The sequence below is a fragment of the Carassius auratus genome, unplaced genomic scaffold (assembly GCF_003368295.1).
Source record: "Carassius auratus strain Wakin unplaced genomic scaffold, ASM336829v1 scaf_tig00036995, whole genome shotgun sequence".
NCBI classification, from domain to species: Eukaryota; Metazoa; Chordata; class Actinopteri; order Cypriniformes; family Cyprinidae; genus Carassius; species Carassius auratus.
The window spans coordinates 115,521-126,355 of NW_020526347.1; the positions used below are offsets into that span (position 1 = coordinate 115,521).

Below are 10,835 nucleotides of genomic sequence, written 5' to 3' on the forward strand. Positions count from 1 at the left end.
GTAATATTGCATATAAAATTATATCTAAGTATGAACTAACTTGCCAATGCAGTATGTAACACAGGTTAAATGAAGTTAATTATTTTATTTAGACAATTTAGTTATATGATTTTCCCTTAATAAAAGTTGAAAAGTGATGTATTATAAAAAGAAAAAAAAAGATTTAACTCAAACAGTTGACGTTTTAAGTTATTACTATTTGATTGGTGATTGACCAATGAGCGAGCTCCGTCATCACGCGCTGTGTGTGTGTGGTTGGACGCGCCTGCGTAACGAGAAGAAAGCTGAGCATAGAGGAGAGAAGACGCGAGTCGATCTCTGCGATCAATACTAGAAGTGTATAATTGAAGAAAAGTAGAAAACCTTTAATTTGATAAATTTAATACCAAGCAGCGTATGGAGAAGCCGAGTGAATGTTGTTGAGTCACATTTCACTCCAGGCTTATAGTGAATCGTGTGGGTATTCATCGTTCACCAACGCCATTGCTGGCCGACGCGTGCTTGGGTGAAAGCAAAAGACGCTAAATATAGAGGTAAATGATTAATATAGGATTAAAAGTTCTTGTGAAAAATTAATATTGATATGTTCTATCGTTTAATTGTACTATTTCACTCTAAATGAGTATAAGTGTGGTCATAGTGAACCGCGTGGTTATTCCTCCATTTCAGTTCACCGGCGCCATTATTGGTCACATGCGCCTGTGTGAGGAAGACAGATAGGATTGTTCTAGAGGTAAATTAGTGTAATATATGATGTCTTGAAACACATATTTGTGTGTTTAATTGTTTATTTTGATTGTTTCGATCTTTGATGTGAAATTATTTTTGAAATCACTAAATGAATGCTCTGGTCTGTAATCAGGCCAGGTTTTTTTTTGTCCCTTTTTTTTTCTTTTCTTCTTCCTTGTATTTCTATTTTTTTTCCCTTGGTTCTGGATTGTGATCTTCTGCGATATCCTGTGAAATTCACGTTTGATGGCGAGCCACCCGAATCTGCTACAGAAAGGAAAAGACTACAATTCATAAAGAAGAGGACAATATCCTTTCTTTCATTCTCCAGTCTTGCTTTAAGTAAGACAATTCCTATTAGAGACTATTGAATACTTTTTTTTTGAGATTGACAAATACAGGGATTGACAGGAAACTGATCCATGCTTTGAATAGCATTGAACACTCTTGATGGTGTATGGTTACCCATAGCCATAAGTTGATTGAAATTGATATGTGATATATTTTGAGAAAGGTGTTCTAAAAGAGAAAAAAAGACACCACTCCTTTATTAAATATTTTTGTTTATTTTATTTTATTTCTTTTTTTTGACATTTAATTTACCAGTCTGTACAATACTTTTCTGTTTTCTGGGGTAAAAGAAGAGTGCACTCTCGAAGGGATTTTCATGCTTGAGATTTGTATCATTGCCTGATATTGTATTTAACCTGATTATAATTCTCACTGGAAATCTAATTACATACCAGTTTGCATCTAACTTGTGTTGTCTGTTGTTTCTCACTACAACCCGCTGCCTCTTTTACGACTCTTAAAATCTTCTGATAAACCTATTTGCACCAACAGCAATTCATTTAATTATTTGTTAAATTCTTTAAACACCTGTTACAAGTAAATATTCTTACTCTATACCCTAAATCAGTGAAAAAATCTTTGGCTCAGTTTACAGAAAAGTGTACGTCACGCATCCTTTCATTATGATGCAACATAGTTTTCTCCTCAGATGAGTATTTAACATCTTTATTATTGATCATGTTTCACATGATCTTCAGAAATCAGAATAATATGATGATTTATTATCAGAGTTGTGCTGCTGAAACTGTGATACTTCTTTCAGGATTCTTTGATCAATTAAAAGTTAAAAAGAAGAGCATTTATTAAAAATAGAAGACTTTTCTAACAATATTCAATACAGTTCAATAGTTTGGGGTCAGTACATTTTTATCCTTTCTTTTTTATAAGAAATTGTATTCTTTATTAGATTTTTGAATCTTTTATTCAGGATGTGTTAAATTGATAAGAAGTGATATCAAAGATTAATATTGTTATAAGAGATTTATATTTGGAATAAACGCTGTTCTTTAAAAAAAACAATTATACATCGCAGAATCCTTAAAAAAGTATCGCAGATTCCAAAATAATATTTGATAGCACAACTGTTAATAGTTCTAATAATAAATCATCATATTTTCATGATTTCTAAGGATCATGTGACACTGAAGACTGGAGGAATGATGCTGAAAATACCGCTGCACATCACAGAAATAAATTATATTTTAAAGGATATTAAAATATAAACCATTATTTTATATATTTTATTTTGATAATTTTGAATTATTACTGAAATAAAACCTTTTTTTTGTTTCAAACAGTTCATTGAACAATAATAAATGAAGTACCTGAAGCTGACAATGAGGTAAATGTATAATAATTAGCAAAGATGATTAATTTAGTGCTGTAAACGCGCGTGTGAGCGGCGGACACGCGCCGCGGGCGTCAGACGCGTGTGAGGACCAAACACAGCAGAACGGTAGGAAACTTCACCTCTCTTATTATTTCTCTTTTACTATAGCGATTTATTTTTAGATACGTGATCTGAGTCTTTCATAGAGTTGAAGAGTTATTAGAGAAATAGAGTTATTTTTTACATTCTTTGGTTGAAGTTTTCAGATAGGGACTTCGGAGCATGTTCGCTACTCTGTTGATTCAGATCGGCACTTCGGAGCATGTTCGCGGCTAGGTTGATTCACATCGGCACTTTGGAGCATGTTCGCGACTCGGTTGATTCAGATCGGCACTTCGGAGCCTGTTCGCAACTCGGTTGATTCAGATCTGCACTTCGGAGCCTGTTCGCAACTCGGTTGATTCAGATCGGCACTTCGGAGCATGTTCGCAACTCCGTTGATTCAGATCAGGACTTCGAGCAGGAAGTGTTTGTCAAACAGTTAATTTGTGATAAATGAATATTTGACCTGAGGCTTTTTTTTTTTTTACCTGTCAATGTGATTGTTAAATGATTTCAATGACTTTAGGATGTCAATACTTCTTGTACCTCAGTTGCATGTGTTGTGTTTTATGAATTGTGGATGGATTAATAAAAAATAGAAATAAAGTTAAACATTAATTTTCATGAACTCTTAATTATTATGAAAATAAAAGGTTATATTGCATATAAAAATATATCAAAGTATGAACTGACTTGCGCAATACAGTAAATATTCTTACTCTATACCCTTAATCAGTGAAAAAATCTTTGGCTCAGTTTACAGAAAAGTGTACGTCACACATCCTTTCATTATGATGCAACATAGTTTTCTCCTCAGATGAGTATTTAACATCTTTATTATTGATCATGTGTCACATGATCTTCAGAAATCAGAATAATATGATGATTTATTATCAGAGTTGTGCTGCTGAAACTGTGATACTTCTTTCAGGATTCTTTGATCAATGAAAAGTTAAAAAGAAGATAATTTATTAAAAATAGAAGACTTTTCTAACAAAATTCAATACAGTTCAATAGTTTGGGGTCAGTACATTTTTATCCTTTCTGTTTTATAAGAAATTGTATTCTTTATTAGATTTTAGAATCTTTTATTCAGGATGTGTTAAATTGATAAGAAGTGATATCAAAGATTAATATTGTTAGAAGAGATTTATATTTTGAATAAACTCTGTTCTTTAAAAAAAAAAATATACATCGCAGAATCCTTAAAAAATATCGCAGATTCCAAAATAATATTTGATAGCACAACTGTTAATAGTTCTAATAATAAATCATCATATTTTCATGATTTCTAAAGATCATGTGACACTGAAGACTGGAGGAATGATGCTGAAAATACAGTTGCACATCACAAAAATAAATTATATTTTAAAGGATATTAAAATATAAACCATTATTTTATATATTTTATTTTGATAATTTTGAATTATTACTGAAATACAACCTTTTTTTTTGTTTCAAACAGTTCATTGAACAATAATAAATGAAGTACCTGAAGCTGACAATGAAGTAAATGTATAATAATTAGCAAAGATGATTAATTTAGCGCTGTAAACGCGCGTATGAGCGGCGGACACGCGCCGCAGAGCGTCAGACGCGCGTGAGGACCAAACACAGCAGAACGGTAGGAAACTTCACTCCTCTTATTATTTATCTTTTACTATAGCGATTTATTTTTAGATACGTGATCTGAGTCTTTCATAGAGTTGTAGAGTTATTAGAGAAATAGAGTTATTTTTTACATTCTTTGGTCGAAGTTTTCAGATCGGGACTTCGGAGCAGGAAGTGTTTGTCAAACAGTTAATTTGTGATAAATGAATATTTGACCTGAGGCTTTTTTTTTTACCTGTCGATGTGATTTTTAAATGATTTCAAAGACTTTTGGATGTCAATACTTCTTGTACCTCAGTTGCATGTGTTGTGTTTCATGAATTGTGGATGGATTAATCAACTGAGAATTAAAGTTGAACATTAATTATCATGAACTCTTAAATATCATGATGAAAAGAAAAGGTAATATTGCATATAAAATTATATCTAAGTATGAACTAACTTGCCAATGCAGTAAATATTCTTACTCTACCCTAAATCAGTGAAAAAATCTTTGGCTCAGTTTACAGAAAAGTGTACTCACACATCCTTTCATTATGATGCAACATAGTTTTCTCCTCAGATGAGTATTTAACATCTTTATTATTGATCATGTGTCACATGATCTTCAGAAATCAGAATAATATGATGATTTATTATCAGAGTTGTGCTGCTGAAACTGTGATACTTCTTTCAGGATTCTTTGATCAATGAAAATTTAAAAAGAAGAGCATTTATTTAAAATAGAAGACTTTTCTAACAATATTCAATACAGTTCAATAGTTTGGGGTCAGTACATTTTTATCCTTTCTTTTTTATAAGAAATTGTATTCTTTATTAGATTTTAGAATCTTTTATTCAGTTTGTGTTAAATTGCTAAGAAGTGATATCAAAGATTAATATTGTTAGAAGAGATTTATATTTTGAATAAACACTGTTCTTTAAAAAAAATAATAATTATACATCGCAGAATCCTTAAAAAAGTATCGCAGATTCCAAAATAATATTTGATAGCACAACTGTTAATAGTTCTAATAATAAATCATCATATTTTCATGATTTCTAAAGATCATGTGACACTGAAGACTGGAGGAATGATGCTGAAAATACAGCTGCACATCACAGAAATAAATTATATTTTAAAGGATATTAAAATATAAACCATTATTTTATATATTTTATTTTGATAATTTTGAATTATTACTGAAATACAACCTTTTTTTCTTTCAAACAGTTCATTGAACAATAATAAATGAAGAACCTGAAGCTGACAATGAAGTAAATGTATAATAATTAGCAAAGATGATTAATTTAGTGCTGTAAACGGGCGTGTGAGCGGCGGACACGCGCCGCGGAGCGTCAGAGGCGCGTGAGGACCAAACACAGCAGAACGGTAGGAAACTTCACTCCTCTTATTATTTATCTTTTACTATAGCGATTTATTTTTAGATATGTGATCTGAGTCTTTCATAGAGTTGTAGAGTTATTAGAGAAATAGAGTTATTTTTTACATTTTTTGGTCGAAGTTTTCAGATCGGGACTTCGGAGCCTGTTCGCGACTCGGTTGATTTAGATCGGCACTTCGGAGCATGTTCGCGACTCGGTTGATTCAGATCGGCACTTCGGAGAATGTTCGCGACTCGGTTGATTCAGATCGGCACTTCGGAGCCTGTTCGCGACTCGGTTGATTCAGATCTGCACAAAATAAAATAAAAATAAAATATCAAACGATTGTTTACCTTTTTCCCTATAGGTTCCCTTCTATTAGCGCTAATTTAATTAGTTTTGTTCACCTAGTTGTTTTATCCTATTTAGTTCAGATCTAATAAAGTTTTTATGTTCGCTTTTAGGCCTTTCTAATCAGTTTAAGTTCGGTTATTTTCTTATTCAGTGGTTTCTGCTATGCAGTATTACTTAGACTGCTTCAATGTAACCTTTTTCTTTGTTCTAACACAAATGATAGACAACCAAACTCAACATTCAAGAAGGGAGAAAAAAATAAATAAATAAGAAAATGCACAAAAGTTACAAAATTCTCAAAGTTGCTTTCACAATTCTGTACGCACAATTCTGGTGACAGTCAGTCACTCAGTCCAACTGCTGTCTGCAGGAAGGAAAATATAGCAGTCTTTACAGTCTTACCAGGATGGAGAATACCCAGGTGAATTTGCTTTCCTTTACAGGTCGCTGATATATAACAACAGTCTCTGTTCTCCTCAGTGGTTTGTCGGGTGGCTCGCCATCTCAGATTTCGCCAATGTAGCATCTCAGAACAAATTACATTTACTTTTACAATCATAAAGTCAAAGTTATTTTTCTTTACTCAACCGATCACTGTCAACGTCACCTCTCGTCTCTTCATCTTAATTAGCACGTTCTCTCTCTCTTCCCTATTCAGCACATGCGTTTTTTCTTAAAGGGGCCGTGTTCTTTTTTTTCCTCCTCACATTAAACAGCGTTTTAAACATTTAAATTGGTAAGTTAAGTAACAGAATGTAATTTAAAGACACTCATTCATACCCATTCACACACTCATTCATACACCGACTGGGTGTGTGCCATTAAAGGCGCCATCCAGCTCATCGGGAGCAGCTGGGGTTAGGTGTCTTGCTCAAGGACACCTCCACACTTTAGTCAGGTGGAGCCAGGGATCGAACCACCAACCTTCCGGTTTGTAGACAACCTACATGAACCACTAAATAAAAAGTTAAAAAGAAGAGCATTTATTTAAAATATAAATATTTTCTAACAATATTCACTACAGTTCAATAGTTTGGGGTCAGTAAATTTTTATCTTTTCTTTTTTTTATAAGAAATTGTATTCTTTATTAGATTTTAGAATCTTTTATTCAGGATGTGTTAAATTGATAAGAAGTGATATCAAAGATTAATATTGTTAGAAGAGATTTATATTTTGAATAAACTCTGTTCTTTAAAAAAAAAAATATACATCGCAGAATCCTTAAAAAATATCGCAGATTCCAAAATAATATTTGATAGCACAACTGTTAATAGTTCTGATAATAAATCATCATATTTTCATGATTTCTAAAGATCATGTGACACTGAAGACTGGAGGAATGATGCTGAAAATACAGTTGCACATCACAAAAATAAATTATATTTTAAAGAATATTAAAATATAAACCATTATTTTATATATTTTATTTTGATAATTTTGAATTATTACTGAAATACAACCTTTTTTTTGTTTCAAACAGTTCATTGAACAATAATAAATGAAGTACCTGAAGCTGACAATGAAGTAAATGTATAATAATTAGCAAAGATGATTAATTTAGCGCTGTAAACGCGCGTGTGAGCGGCGGACACGCGCCGCAGAGCGTCAGACGCGCGTGAGGACCAAACACAGCAGAACGGTAGGAAACTTCACTCCTCTTATTATTTCTCTTTTACTATAGCGATTTATTTTTATATACGTGATCTGAGTCTTTCATAGAGTTGTAGAGTTATTAGAGAAATAGAGTTATTTTTTACATTCTTTGGTCGAAGTTTTCAGATCGGGACTTCGGAGCAGGAAGTGTTTGTCAAACAGTTAATTTGTGATAAATGAATATTTGACCTGAGGCTTTTTTTTAACCTGTCGATGTGATTTTTAATTGATTTCAATGACTTTTGGATGTCAATACTTCTTGTACCTCAGTTGCATGTGTTGTGTTTTAAGAATTGTGGATGGATTAATCAACTGAGAATTAAAGTTGAACATTAATTATCATGAACTCTTAAATATGATGATGAAAAGAAAAGGTAATATTGCATAAAAAATGATATCTAAGTATGAACTAACTTGCCAATGCAGTAAATATTCTTACTCTACCCTTAATCAGTGAAAAAATCTTTGGCTCAGTTTACAGAAAAGTGTACTCACACATCCTTTCATTATGATTCAACATAGTTTTCTCCTCAGATGAGTATTTAACATCTTTATTATTGATCATGTGTCACATGATCTTCAGAAATCAGAATAATATGATGATTTATTATCAGAGTTGTGCTGCTGAAACTGTGATACTTCTTTCAGGATTCTTTGATCAATGAAAATTTAAAAAGAAGAGCATTTATTTAAAATAGAAGACTTTTCTAACAATATTCAATACAGTTCAATAGTTTGGGGTCAGTACATTTTTATCCTTTCTTTTTTATAAGAAATTGTATTCTTTATTAGATTTTAGAATCTTTTATTCAGTTTGTGTTAAATTGCTAAGAAGTGATATCAAAGATTAATATTGTTAGAAGAGATTTATATTTTGAATAAACACTGTTCTTTAAAAAAAATAATAATTATACATCGCAGAATCCTTAAAAAAGTATCGCAGATTCCAAAATAATATTTGATAGCACAACTGTTAATAGTTCTAATAATAAATCATCATATTTTCATGATTTCTAAAGATCATGTGACACTGAAGACTGGAGGAATGATGCTGAAAATACAGCTGCACATCACAGAAATAAATTATATTTTAAAGGATATTAAAATATAAACCATTATTTTATATATTTTATTTTGATAATTTTGAATTATTACTGAAATACAACCTTTTTTTCTTTCAAACAGTTCATTGAACAATAATAAATGAAGAACCTGAAGCTGACAATGAAGTAAATGTATAATAATTAGCAAAGATGATTAATTTAGTGCTGTAAACGGGCGTGTGAGCGGCGGACACGCGCCGCGAAGCGTCAGAGGCGCGTGAGGACCAAACACAGCAGAACGGTAGGAAACTTCACTCCTCTTATTATTTATCTTTTACTATAGCGATTTATTTTTAGATATGTGATCTGAGTCTTTCATAGAGTTGTAGAGTTATTAGAGAAATAGAGTTATTTTTTACATTCTTTGGTCGAGGTTTTCAGATCGGCACTTCGGAGCATGTTCGCGACTCGGTTGATTCAGATCGGCACTTCGGAGAATGTTCGCGACTCGGTTGATTCAGATCGGCACTTCGGAGCCTGTTCGCGACTCAGTTGATTCAGATCGGCACTTCGGAGCATGTTCGCGCCCTCGGTTGATTTCAGATCGGCACTTCGGAGAATGTTCGCGACTCGGTTGATTCAGATCGGCACTTCGGAGCATGTTCGCGACTCGGTTGATTCAGATAGGCACTTCGGAGAATGTTCGCGACTGGTTGATTCAGATCGGCACTTCGGAGTCTGTTCGCGACTCGGTTGATTCAGATCGGCACTTCGGAGCATGTTCGCGCCCTCGGTTGATTTCAGATCGGCACAAAATATAATTAAAAATAAAATATCAAACGATTGTTTACCTTTTTTCCCTATAGGTTCCCTTCTATTAGCGCTAATTTAATTAGTTTTGTTCACCTAGTTGTTTTATCCTATTTAGTTCAGATCTAATAAAGTTTTTATGTTCGCTTTTAGGCCTTTCTAATCAATTTAAGTTCGGTTCTTTTCTTATTCAGTGGTTTCTGCTATGCAGTATTACTTAGACTGCTTCAAAGTAAGCTTTTTCTTTGTTCTAACACAAATGATAGACAACCAAACTCAACATTCAAGAAGGGAGAAAAAAATAAATAAATAAGAAAATGCACAAAAGTTACAAAATTCTCAAAGTTGCTTTCACAATTCTGTACGCACAATTCTGGTGACAGTCAGTCACTCAGTCCAACTGCTGTCTGCAGGAAGGAAAATATAGCAGTCTTTACAGTCCTACCAGGATGGAGAATACCCAGGTGAATTTGCTTTCCTTTACAGGTCGCTGATATATAACAACAGTCTCTGTTCTCCTCAGTGGTTTGTCGGGTGGCTCGCCATCTCAGATTTCGCCAATGTAGCATCTCAGAACAAATTACATTTACTTGTACAATCATAAAGTCAAAGTTATTTTTCTTTACTCAACCGATCACTGTCAGCGTCACCTCTCGTCTCTTCATCTCAATTAGCACGTTCTCTCTCTCTTCCCTATTCAGCACATGCGTTTTTTCTTAAAGGGGCCGTGTTCTTTTTTTTCCTCCTCACATTAAACAGCGTTTTAAACATTTAAATTGGTTAGTTAAGTAACAGAATGTAATTTAAAGACACTCATTCAAAAATATACATCGCAGAATCCTTAAAAAATATCGCAGATTCCAAAATAATATTTGATAGCACAACTGTTAATAGTTCTGATAATAAATCATCATATTTTCATGATTTCTAAAGATCATGTGACACTGAAGACTGGAGGAATGATGCTGAAAATACAGTTGCACATCACAAAAATAAATTATATTTTAAAGGATATTAAAATATAAACCATTATTTTATATATTTTATTTTGATAATTTTGAATTATTACTGAAATACAACCTTTTTTTTTGTTTCAAACAGTTCATTGAACAATAATAAATGAAGTACCTGAAGCTGACAATGAAGTAAATGTATAATAATTAGCAAAGATGATTAATTTAGCGCTGTAAACGCGCGTGTGAGCGGCGGACACGCGCCGCAGAGCGTCAGACGCGCGTGAGGACCAAACACAGCAGAACGGTAGGAAACTTCACTCCTCTTATTATTTCTCTTTTACTATAGCGATTTATTTTTATATACGTGATCTGAGTCTTTCATAGAGTTGTAGAGTTATTAGAGAAATAGAGTTATTTTTTACATTCTTTGGTCGAAGTTTTCAGATCGGGACTTCGGAGCAGGAAGTGTTTGTCAAACAGTTAATTTGTGATAAATGAATATTTGACCTGAGGCTTTTTTTTAACCTGTC

The 10,835-nt window shown here is 32.9% G+C and overlaps 1 long non-coding RNA gene across 2 annotated transcripts; it reads left to right on the plus strand.

Annotated features, from left to right (window-relative positions):
- The first annotated feature begins 301 nt into the window (after window positions 1–301).
- LOC113082836 (uncharacterized) lies at window positions 302–1,482 on the plus strand. Of its 2 annotated transcripts, XR_003282929.1 has the most exons (3): window positions 302–533; window positions 670–733; window positions 863–1,482. It is a non-coding gene; the product is annotated as an uncharacterized LOC113082836 (long non-coding RNA). The 2 variants fall into 2 exon arrangements; XR_003282928.1 differs by having other exon boundaries at window positions 302–733.
- The last annotated feature ends 9,353 nt before the right edge of the window (window positions 1,483–10,835 follow it).